General features: G+C 40.4%; 1 protein-coding gene across 7 annotated transcripts in view; it reads right to left on the bottom strand.

Moving 5' to 3' along the window:
* Positions 1-13,345, bottom strand: part of PDE11A (phosphodiesterase 11A) — a 406,550-nt gene that overhangs the window by 174,563 nt on the left and 218,642 nt on the right. The window lies entirely within an intron of this gene.

The following is a 13,345-nucleotide window of genomic DNA, read 5'->3' as shown; positions in this document are numbered from 1 at the left end:
GTTAGATAAGAACTACTAATGACTGATAGAGTGTTGATGAGTTCATATGACTTTGATTTCTAGTGAGAAAGGTCAACTTGCCATCCAAATACAATAGGAAAAAAAAGATATCAAAGTTTTACATCATAGTTATTGGGGGTAAAAAGGTACTTTTAGATTTTTAAATGTTCATTTTAGGACTTAAGAGCTATATATTTTAAACATTTGAAATTGGAAGTTAATTTACACACTTAAATTTTATGTTTGGATTGTTTTGGTTTTCCTCTGAGAAATTAATTTTCCAGATATCTTCTATTCTTAATGCTGGTAAGTAAATCTCTTTTTTAAAAGTCCTTTTTGGAAAAAAAAAAAAAAAGCCCTTTTTTAGTTTTGTTCAAGAAATCTCTCCCTACTCCTATTTCACGAAGACATCCTCCCATTCTTTTCCTAGAATCTTTATTGTTTGCGCTTTCACATTTATATTTGCAATCAAACTGAAAATGATTTGTGAGAATTGTGTGAGCTAAAGTCAAGACTCTTCCAACATCTATTTATTTACTACCTCCTATGCACCAGACACATTGTTGGGCTTTGAGGATATAAAAATGAATTTAAACAGTTGCATGAGGAGCTCACAGTGTAGTAAAAATAGAAATAGTCAAGATAAAATGAGTGTCCAAATAAAGCGTGTTCAAAATACTATGGAAAAGCCAGCAACTGACTCTGTTTAGAGAAATCAAGAGCGGATTTAGATCCTTACGAGTGGGTCTTCAAGGACAGGGATGGCCCGATGATGCTGAGCTCACATTCACTGGATATGCACTTCCTGTCAGGCACCTGATTCAGCACCTTCACATGCATCATCTCATATATTTATTAAAACAACCCTGCAGGTAGGTACTGTTAACTTCCTCCCTCTTAGGTAAGACTCAGAGAGATTAACTGCTTTGAACGTGGAGAGACTTCTTTAAAGGAAGTCAGACAATAACAGACAGGTCCATCAGTTATCTTCCAAAAGAAACAAAGTAGTTTTCTTTCTCTCCCTCAGGCTAAGGTCTGATTTACACCAAGCTAGAGTGCGAGAAGAGGAGGAGGTTGATTTTACAGACATCTGGGAGGTATAGGCCACAGATTTGGGCCAGCCAGAGCAGTACTAGAATGTTCGGGCCTGCTTGGTTTTGCTGAGGGTCATACACAGGCGTGCATAGTCCTGGGCCAGCACTGAGGGGAGGCTCGGTTGCCTCTGCCGACTCCGGGACAGCTGTACCTCCGCTCTAACCTCTCCCAGGAGATCTGCAGCTGCTGAGGAAAGAGGTCACAGTGCAAGAAGACAAGGAACGTGCAATGAGTGGGTGAAACAAGGAGAGAGCTTGAGAGGCTGGTGGTGAGAAAAACAAACCTCAGGCTGTTTACCAGTGAAACACGAGAGAATTTGGTTTACCAAAAATTACTGTAGTTCCCCCAAAGAATGTTCTATTCTGGGGAGGTAAGGGTATTCTAGGGGAGGTTTTCTCATCCTTGTTGAAGATAACATGGATGTCTGGTTTGAGTAAGAGTGGCTGGAGTTCCCCGATGTGGGGAACACAGGACGTTTGAGGGATATTATTCCGAGTTCAAGTTACAGTGGAGATGGCAGTGGGAGAGAACGAGGAGCTGAGGCACTCATCTTGGGAGTCATCAGCCTCTGGTTTGAACTGAGTAAAAGCACCACGGAAGAACTTGTCCAAGGAAAAGACAAAAGAGGATGAAAATTGAACTGAGCTGGGGTGGGGGACACATGGTATTTTGGGTAGAAAGAGGAAGCTGGGGTCAGTGACAGGGATGGAAAAGAACTCCAAAGCTCATACCTCAAAGTTTGTGCATTTCTAATGTGTGGACATGTTGCTACAACCTTTCTGGAAACAGATTTATTGATGTGTATCCAGAGTCCAAAATGTAGAAATACCATTTGACCCACCAATTCCTGTGCCTAGAAATTTATTTTATGGTAATTATTATAGCTCACACTAAAGTTTACATATAAAGGGGTAAACCATAGATAGCATTGCTAATGATAATGATATATTAGAAATAACCTGAGTACTCAACTGGAAGGAGTTGGTTAAGTAAAGCATAGCACATCTATACAATGCAATATCATCATCCATCTAATTTAAATCATGCTATGGAGGAATATTTGTTAATGTGGAAGATTTTCTTTTTTTTTTAAAGATTTAATTTATTTATTAATGAGAGACATAGAGAGAGGCAGAGACACAGGCAGAGGTATAAGCAGGCTCCATGCAGGGAGCCCGAGGGGGAACTTGATCCCAGGACTTCGGGATCACACCCTGGGCTGAAGGCAGGTGCTCAACCAGAGTCATCCAGACGTCCCAATGTGGAAGATTTTAATGTACTAAGTGATAATAGTGTGGGGACACTCCATGGGTTTTGACAACTGCATAATGGCATGCATCTACCATTATGGTATCCAGAGCAGCTTCACTGCCCCTCACATCCTCCCTGTTCCTCCATCCCTGCTCAGCTCTGGTACACTTCTCCCCCGTCCCCCAGCTTTATGGAGATAGGATTGACAAAATTATAACACTTTCAATGTGTATAACATGATGGTTTGATATGTGTATACACTGTGAAAGAATTCTGCCCCTGGGAGTTTTTAAATGACTGTTTCTGCTTTCCACATTTTAGATAATAAATTCCTTGTATGCAAGGGAAAAGTTATTTTCTAAATAGGACTAAAGTGGAACAACAGTGTCAAATTTTGCAGAAGAGTTGAGTGGGATAAGCACCAAAAAGTGGTTATTGGATTTAGCAACACAGGAGGATAACTGAAGGCAAAGACAGTCAAGGCAGGAAGGGATGGGATGAAGAACAGAAGTCAAGTGGTTAGTTCTGGAGGAGAGGAGGGCTACTCCGAGAGAGCGGAGCTACACTGGTCCAAAGCTGGGGGCTTGTGTGGGCTGCGTGCGAGAGGACAGGAGGGGCAACAGAGAATGTGGAGAATGTCTTTAAATCATCGCCACTGTGCAGAGGGAAGAAGTGAAGCTGGCACTAACTGGCTATGAAAACAGGGAAGAGAGAGCTGGTAATGGTCAGCATGCGTGATGAGCCCAGCCCGACGGGAGAGAGGGAGGAGGAAGGATAGCAGAGTGTTATAGGAGTGAATTTTTTTTTTTTTAATTTTAGCATCATTAAGGCAATCCCCCCACTTGTCTATCTGTGGCAATGCTGTTGTTTCTGGAAAAGTGAAACTAATCCAAGTTAGTTAATATGACCATATGAAATGGCAAAGACTGGAAGCATATCTCATTCTCTGCAGGGGCCGAAGGAAAAGAGATGAGGCCCATCAGGGGAGAATCCCAAAGAGGGGTGAAGAGGAATAACAAAGTATGAAGGAAAGAATCATCTTCGTTAGTTGGATAACCCCAGGTCTTCAGATCATATGTCAATGGAGATCAAAAATGTCTATTGGCCCCAACCAAGACACCGAAACTCTCTTTGTCTCAATTTTTGCCATCGATATTTATCTGGGGCACACCAGGACGTTAACACCCGCTGTCTCTAGATTTTGGCATTATAGCAGATTCTCATCTTTTGTCCTTTGTGCTTTTTCTTATTTTCCAAATTGGAAAATAAGATATGTTGAAAGAAAATAAGAAAGAATATTGTTTTGAAAGAATATGTGTGTGAAAGGGTTTCAAAATTTGTAAGGTGTTTTGCAAATGTAAATATTACTAATATTGAGAGGAAGAGCTGCCCCCAAATATCTGCCCCACTGTTCCACAAGGTTCCTGCTTGATCATTCTTAGTTTAAAACCCACATTTTAGAGTCTCAAATGTTAGACCATGTGAGACTAAGCAGCCTTTCTAGGAGGCTAACAGTTAAAATAAACATATTATCGAGGAGTGCCTACTTCTTTCCAATTGAAGATGCATATAGCTAAAAATTCTGTCTCGCCTTTGTCTTCATTGGATCTTTTCAGTTAATGGACCTACTTGGAGCCACCCAAACACGCTTGTCACATTTTCTAGCCTCTCAAAGGTGGTCAATGAAAATGTGGTTAAATGAATCAGTGGTACTCTAACACTATTCTTTAATATCCAATGTGTTTCCTTTCCCTACAAAGATATGTACAATTTTAGCAAAAATATATATATTTTAAAGATTTTATTTATTTATTTGAGAGAGAGTGAATGAGAGAGAGAGCATGAGTGAGGGGAGGGGCAGAGGGAGAAGCAGACCCCCTGCTGAATAGGGAAGGGAGCCCGATGACTCGGGGCTCCATCCAAGGACCCCAGGATCATGACTCGAGCCAAGGGAAGATGCTTAACCAACTGAGCTACCCAGGCACCCTAGCAATAATTTAAAGCCATACTTCATCTCCCAAATATCAATATACTAGAGAGAAATTCTGGTACTAGGACAAGCGGAAGGAGATGTTCTAGTCAGTGGCTTGATTTTTCTGAAATAGTAGAGAGGCAGTTTCTTTTTCCTTAACTTACCTACACAGAGAATCAATCCTGATGGCTTCTAGAACATATCTACAATGAATCTTTAAGTTTCTGACAAAAGAAATTTATTTTTTCTCCTAAGAAAAAATAACTGACCTTTGGGCTTAGAACTGAGGCATTGTCTTCACCACCTATGCAGCAGAGTCTGTTCCACGGGACCCCAACTTGTCTTCACTCCCACAGCTACCCCATTCTGTATCTTATTCCTCCTAACCTTCCTCGCTTTCCTGGTCATCTGTAATTGTTGTTTTCCACTGTCCAGTCCTCTCTACCCAACCCTACCTCCTGGAAGGGATCTCAAACTGGTTTACACTAAGTATCAGCGACTGAGAGATTAGTGGTAGCAAATGCTTTTCAGCAGATCCATGGAGCTCTATCTCTTAAAGGTTTCAATTTTGCACATTTCCCTTTGTAACTCTAGCATAGCTGATAGACCAGAAGGCACTATAGGAAAGAGACAATGAATTGTCCTGCTGGGCTAGCACTCAGCATCCCAGATTGCGGGAGTGCTTTGCTATGAAGCACTGACAGGCGAAATGGGCTTTAATGCTGTAAGTCAAAGGATCTTAGAGCCTGGAGCCCCATTATCTTTAAGTGCTACATGACAAGGGCAAGAACTATTGAGTTGTCTTCAATGGACTTTAATAACAAAAAAAAAATCAGAGAAAGAATTTTATATGGAAAAACTGCATAGGATTGAATTGTGATGGACTTAGGGTCATGACACCTTAGATTTAACTGTGTAACTCTGAGCTTCAGCCACCCATGGCCAAAGGGATCTGGGTCCTGATGGGTTTCCCATTGCTCCTAAATTTGTAACAAATCATCCGTGCATAAGGCCTGCCCTACTTTTTAGTTATTTTCTGCCATTCCCCCCTTTCTGAACCTTTCTTATTTATATATCGTGTCCAATTGTTCATCCCTGCTGCAGGCAGAGTAGAAACCCTGCACATAATGACTCTGAAAATTCTCTTCCATAACTATACAAATGGGAGGAAATACTAAATTAAGCAGTAGAACATTATACCTTATAATGACTAAATAATGCGTTGTTGTGCATTAGTATATTTGTTTTAAGGTATTCTTTAGAATCTGGTATGAAAAGAAGAGCAGAAAGCTCCACCGATAATGCATTTGAGTGCAACTAATTATCGGGAGTTGAATTCATAAGCACAATGCCAGCTAAAAGCAAGACCAGAATAACTGTTTCTGGTGACCATATTTATAAATAGAGTATGCACTCTAAGAAGCCACCTGATACAGCAGCAGGTCATCTGCAAATGCACGTGCTGTACATGCTGTTGGGATGTCTCAGGCAAAGAAGGATCTTAGTATAAAATCCAAGCAGCACTGTATGCTGGCTAGGGCAATAGAAAATAATCATCTAAATTCCCCAAAGATAAGGCAAGGCAAATTAATTTACTTAGAATTTGCATTATTTCAATTCTCGTTCTAAGCAGTAATTTACAGTTTCTAGAGAGTTTGTAATAGCCTAGCAAAATGTAATTTCACATAAGATATAAAAGGTCTAAAATTTAAAAAATATCTTTAAATTTTGCCTGATGATGAAAATAATACAAATACTTCTGAAATTTTTAAGTAAATATAAAATCAAAATCTCTAATCTTGCCATCGCTAAACATGGCAACTATTAACAGTTTAGTATAAGCCCTTCCTGATCTTTTCCTATAGATATATAATATGCTCATGCATCAATTTATGATTTTTCAAAAACAGAGATATGTTCATAAACAACATAGATAAAATATTCAACAATGTTGAATAGTAATGACTATTAATTTCTAACCATTGTTCTAGTTGTTGGGGAGACATCAGTGAGCAAAACCGACAAAATCCTCACCTTTGTTGAGCTTACATTCTAGTGAGAGAAGACAGCTGGCAAAAAATACAACAAAAATACAGAAACAGATTACATGTTAGAAGGTATTAGGAATTACAGAGAAAAAATAGAGCAGGATAAAGGGAATTAATATCAAGGTTGTCAGGCCATACTAACAGCTAATATTTGAAAGATGACTTTAAAGAAGTGAGGATTTAAGCCACACAGATATTGGGGGAAGAGTATTTCAGCTGAGAGAACGGCCAGCGCAAAGGCCCTGCAGTAGAAATGTGAGCAGCATAGTCTAGGAATAAACGGACCAGTGTGGCTGGAGAAGTAGAAGTCAGCGCTGGGGCCAGATAAGGAGATGCCAGATGTGTAGGGCATTGTAAAGCTCTAAGAGAATTGTGAGTTTGATTTTTACTCTAGTGACATAAGGAGGCTTTGAAGAGTTTGTGCGCAGAGTTGTGACATGATATGACTTAAAAATTAAGAGTATCTGGCTATTCTATAGGGAATAGCATATAGAGGGGCAGAGATTAAGAGGCTCTGGCCATGAAAAATAGTCCAGAGATGAGGGTGGCTGGACCTGGTTGGTAGCAGTTGAGCGGTGAGAAGTGGTCAGATTCTGGATAAATTTTGCAAGTAGAGCCAATTGGACTTCCTGATGAGTTAGATGTGTAAATGAGAGGATGATGCCTATAAAATTTTTGTCATAAGCATCAAGAAGGATTGTGTTGCCTTAATAGAGACAGGGAAACAGAAAGAGGAGCAGGCTTGGGAGAAAAAAAGATTGTGAGCTCTGTTTTGGACATGTTAGATTTAGGAGCTCTATTAGAAAAATATATGTACATAGGTGTATATATATGCACATATATTATTCTATACATTATTCTATACATACTTCTTTGTGGTTTTTCTCCTCGTGGATATTTTTCCATAGCAGGACATACGGAAGGTCCTATGGGATAGAGACATTTTGTGTGGATGCAATTGTAGTCATTATCATAGAGTGGTAGGTCGAATTCTAAAGATGGCCTCTAAGATTCCGACCTGCCACCCTCCACTTTGTACAAGTCTGGTACCATCCTCCCCCTTGAGTGTGGGCAGGACTTGTAACTATGACAGGATCATCACTTCCTTGATTAGGCTACATTATGTGGCAGAGGTGATGGGAGAGCCACTCTTGTGATTACGTGAGTCACTCCTGACATCACGGAAGCCTCAGTCATGGCCAACATCCTGTTGGCATTGAGCAAGTGAGGTACTGTGTTGTGAGAGGGCCATATGACTAGCACCTAAGGGCAGTGTGTAAGAGCTGAGAGAGACCTTTTAATAGCAGTCAGTAAGAAAATGGAAACTTTAGTCTACAACTTCAAGGAACTCAATTCTATCATCACCTGAATAAGCTCTGAAAAGTGCCAAAATCCACATGAGAATGCCACCTGGCCAACATCTTGGTTTTAGCCATCTGAGACCCCAGAGTGGAGAATGCAGCTCTGCCGTGCCCAGATTTCCAACCTATGGGAATTGTGAGATAAGAAGCGGATGTTTGTTTTAAGCTGCTGAATTTGCGGTGTCTTGTTATGGAGTGATAGAAAATTAATACACATGGTGTTCTGTCCGTGTCTTCAGGAGCCGAGTGTGGGCCTCCTCTTTCCAAGGAGCAAATGATGAGCAAAACTACAAAACCCATCTACACAATAACCTGTGAACATGAGGGTTTTTTGAGCTGCTATAAATAAAATAATCAGGTATATCTTTTCTGTCTTCTGTCTTCCATTCTTTCCATGGAGGATGTAACAGAATAAATATATAGCGATCTTCATAAGGTTGTAGAATTTAAAGCTCAGAAATTTAGTTCTGGCTCTATGGGTATCTTACATAACTATTCCATCATCATTTTCCACCCATAAACCAAGCAGTTTGGCCTTAAAACCATGCAGACTATCAAGCTCAGCAGGTGCCGCTCCTAGGAGTCAACTCAAACAGGCAGACAGAAGGCAAGTAATCACTGTGCCTTGCCCTCTAAGTTGCTCTGTTCCCACAGGGAGGGAACTCCATTAAATATTTAATACAATCACAAAGAGAATACTCAGCAGGTAGACAACTATGATTACTTGCCCCATAGCCTTCACAGCAGGCTCCTGGCAGCACCTGGGATGGGCTTTCTATCACATGAAACACATCCTTTTGTAGTTTTTATTAAAAGGAAGACCAACAGTTTCAAAACTGAGATTTCAAAGTAAGGGTCATTCTCTTGCTGCATATCTTTGGGCAGAATTTTTAAGGACTTCCCTGGAGTTATTATAAGGTAGGAAAGACACTGAAATTGGAAATCTAGTTTCCACTTTAATTGAACAGCTAAGGCAAAGCTTGGTAGAGTAAATTCTCTCTTATTAACAGAATGCCACTGGCATCATGAATCCCCAAACTGACAAGCTTCTCATGTTGGTCTAAATTGGAGAAGAAACCACCAAATACACATGAGAAGACGTATTGGGGTTGGCACTCAGTTAGTGATCTGAAGACTCTACAAGATGGTTTACTAGATGAGTCATTCATCACAGGTTGCTAAACAATTTTATTGATGGGGAAAGGAACACCTCCCTATGCAGTGCCAATGATCAGGAGTGTCCATCTGGGCTTAGCATAAGCAAAAAACTAAATTCCTTTTATGTCAAGCCATGGAGATTTTGGAGTTTACCTATTGCCTTAACTGATACTGTGGTTTGAATGCAGGCAACAGGGCTGTGTTTGAGATATACCAGTGTCACTGGCTTTTCAGCTATGTTTTAAAGATTGGTGGATTGTTTGGACCTGGACAGTGTGGCTGGCTCCTGAAATCTGATCATCCTTAATGTGCCTTAGTAATCTGGCCCCTGGATGTCTGGCCATTCTTGTGAAGAGCCAAGTCTGCATATTGCTGGCTCCTTTAGGAAAGGATATGGTGATCATCTCTCCATGGCAGCCCAAGGCCATGGGACATGCATCCAGCTTTCACCACCTTTGTAACTAACATCTGTTACTGAGAAGACAAGCAGAGACCTGGCTGACTTGAAGAGCTACAGGTTATCAGATTAGTGCCACCATCTCTTCTTTACTGTCAACACTCACTTTTAACTCCCCTCTTTGGCTAGAGACTTTCCTCTTCCTTCCCCATTGTGTCTGTGGATGAAGAGAACTGAAGTTGGCTTATCTATAATCAAGGTCTGCTGGTCTGCAGCTCTGTAAAAAGGCCCTGCATTTAGAGATAAGGACCTGCTTCTGCCAACCTGTCCCCACCCCAAAAGAAGAAACTAGTTCTTAATCAGATGAATATCTTCACCGACATTTATATAAGATTGCATCATTTACAAAATATTTATATAGAATTCTACATGTTACAATACATATGCAAGTAGTATGCCCAAGATGACATAACAGGTGAGTGGAGCAGACAGGACAAAAAGGTAGGTCTGTTGGCCAACGTTCATGTGCCTTTGTGGACAGAGGAAAGATGGAGTGGGCTCCATTGCCCAGAGAGCCCCTCTGCAGCTGGTCCACATAGGAAGCCAGTCAGGGAATTGAATTAGGAATCAGAAAGTCCAGTTAGTTCTGTGCCCTATCTTGAGGAAGCTGTGTCGCCTTAGACAAGACACTCCAGCTCTCTGTTTCCTCATCTGTAAATTAAGGAAATCACTAATATTCCTATTAACTGAAAGTTGACACACCTATAGTATGAAACCCCAGAATAAAGCCAATTCATTTTTGGGTGTTCTATCCCAGACACTACACTGTCTGATGAATTTGGGTCCTTCTTCATGTTCAGTAAAGAGAATTCAGGTTGCCAGAATTAGCCACTGAACCATTGAGAAACTGAGGGTAGATACCATTATTCAGGAAAATGTATTTCTGGCAGATTTAAGTTTATTGTATAGACATATGTTGAGAAAATCTGTAAGAAAAGTAGGAAATGCTTTGAAAGGGATTACCTGTGCTACCACTCTGCAAATTCATTCTTGTTAACCAGCTTCAAACTATTCAAGGAAGTTAGTGAGTGTAGAGAACCAAAAAGCAAGCACTTTTTCCAGTGGAGAAAACTCTGGGAGATACTCAATTAATCCTGGACTGAAAAAATTTCTTTATATTCTATCAGTAATAAATAAATACTCAGCTATGACCACCGATAAAAATTACGGATCCATAGCAGACCAAGAAGAGAGGACTCAAACCTTTGCAGGAAGACAATACAGTTCTAAAAGTTACCCTCTATTTCTAGGATGATTCCAGAATTACTTTTAGTGCAAGAATGATGCAATTTCATTTTCTTTTTTTCTTTTTTAAAGATTTTATTTATTTATTCATGAGACACACACACACACACACACACACACACAGAGAGAGGCAGAGACACAGGCAGAGGGAGAAGCAGGCTCCATGCAGGGAGCCTGACGTGGGACTCTATCCTGGAGATTTTGGAGTTTACCAAAATCCTGGAGTTTACCAGGATCACGCCCTGAGCTGAAGGCGGCGCTAAACTGCTGAGCCACCCGGGCTGCCCACAATTTCATTTTCTCATATTTTTTTATCTTGAGGAAAATACTTAAAACATTAATAAAAAATATTATCTTAAATGGTTGTCTTTATCTTATGATCTACACCATCTTACATCAGGCTTCATGGGGAGAAGGTTGGAGCCTCTTAGTCTCTTAGCATGGCGGCTTAGTCTGGAGTCTCATTCATTATTAACAAACAGTTGACTCCTGTCACTGAGGCAAAATATACTTGAGAAGGGAGAAGACCTAAGCAGATAAATAATTTTGCTTTCCCCGGAGTAATACATAATGTGTGTACACATACACACACACACATACTACAACATACACACACATTCGCAGGAAATATCTACTTAAGTGCCTGCATTTAGGCAGAATTCTCTCTCTCACCTCCATCTGCATTGATTAATTCCTTTCTAATTTTTCCTCTTAGCATGAGAAGGGAAACATAAAGTAACTTTGAATTCCAGTATCAGGGCACCCGGGTGGCTCAGTAGTTGCACATCTGGCTTTGGCTCAGGTCATGACCCTGGGGTCCTGGGATTGAGTCCCACATCGGGCTCCCCGCAGGGAACCTGCTTCTCCCTCTGCCTGTGTCTCTGCCTTTCTCTGTGTCTCTCATGAATAAATATATAAAAATCTTAAAAATAAATAAATAAATAAATAAATTCCAATACCATGCAAAGTGACCATGTAAAAATCATATATAATGCATCTTCAGATTTGCACTTGAAATCTAGTACTCGGTATATAGCAGATTGAAAGCATTTTAGGTGGAAAACCAAGAAATAACGTTGATCTAAGTACATGCTTTATTTTATCAGAGGGTAGAAAGTGATTTCACAAAATAGTCACTGCTTAACCTACCATAGTTTACTGTCTTCAGACATCATTGCTTCTAACTACTGGCTAAAAGCATGAAATTTTTATGCCCGATCCCATAGAAATAACTGCTGGATTTTTGCTCACGAGTCCACATTGTTCTTTTTATAGATCAGTGGAGCACTCTGCTTTATTGGAATGGGCTGTGAGCGCAGGGAAAATGTGGAATGGCTGTCTCACTAATCAGGAAGAGATGTGGTAAGAGTCTGTAGACATAAGTATATGGTTTATTCAAGATCACTAAATTGTACGAGTAAGAAGTATTCTTGAGATATTGTGTTGTTTTTCATAAGAAAAAAAAGAGCAATGATTGGACGAGAATTTTTCCTTCCCTGATAAAGGCAAAGATGTTGAAACCTATGACCCAGCATGTCATTCTCCAAGGTACAGATGCTTAAACTGGGTGGCAGGTGTTCACTGCCTCATGTTTTGTTATATTTTTACATATGGCTTAGTAACCAACATTTTTAAGTGGTGTAATTTGTTGATTCTTTCTTTTCCCCAAAATTGGACTTCATGGTCCAAAGCTAAGAGCAGAATAACAGTAATCCATACCAAATTTAGCGCTGAAATTTGAGATAAGAATCAACCATGATCCCTTGACATCTAATCTAATATGATGACTTGGCAACAAGGAATTGGCAATGAATGATTTTTCTGCATAGCAAGCCTTTCAGCTTGTTCAGCTCTTACTGATGTTAATAATAGGATACTGAGAGCATTCCTTCATAAAACCGTCTAGATATTTGTTCTTCAGTATTCTTTCTCTAAAAGCAAGGAAGAAAGAAACATGGCAAACACAAGTTTGCCAAATCAGTCCTAACTCAATCGTAATGCTAAAGTATACAAATATTGACCTCTAGAAATAATTTTTGCTCTGCCAACCACAGAACCAAGTTGGTGATATTTTCCCACAAAGGAGGACAGTTAAAGAAGCTCCAGACTGTGTACTTTCCAAGGAAGATAAGTCAAAGCTCAGAAATAATGCATCAGAACTGAAGAGAGCTACAAGGGGCTCAGGGTTGGGACAGCCGAGGGAGATGCTGCAGAGATACCCAACCCAGACTGGGAGTGTGTGAAAGGATTTGCAAGGTAGGAGCAGCTGAGCTCCATGCTCAAGCATTAATAGAAACTATTAGAGGACATGGCCTGGGGGGAATAAAGCTCCAGGCAGCTACAGAGAGATGGTGAGTTTTGGAGAATAAAAATTTTCCTGCAGAGATCCGCAAAGATGACATGACTGAAGTTCGAAGTTAAGTTTAGATTGCAGCCTCCTGTCACATCATGTCCTACCCCAGACATGGGACAGCAGAGAGCAGGCCTGAGGAAGAGAACTGTGGAGTCCGGAGACTGGGGCTGAAGGGATCCCTGTCCATCTCCAGAGATGTCATTTCCACTTAAATGTTCAGCTATTATTGCTAATCTGTCCTCTGTGCTATAGTCACAGAGGTGGTGTGATCTTTCTAAAATACAACTTCTGCATTTCCCTGATTTAAAACCCAACTACTGGCTCCCCATTGCCTAGGACAAATACTCAAACTTCTTATCATGGTGTTCAAAGTCTTGGAGCAATCTGGCCTCTGCTTCCCTTTCC

Source organism: Canis aureus, chromosome 34 (genome assembly GCF_053574225.1).
Source record: "Canis aureus isolate CA01 chromosome 34, VMU_Caureus_v.1.0, whole genome shotgun sequence".
Classification (NCBI taxonomy): Eukaryota; Metazoa; Chordata; class Mammalia; order Carnivora; family Canidae; genus Canis; species Canis aureus.
This window is presented reverse-complemented; position numbering and strand designations above follow the sequence as displayed.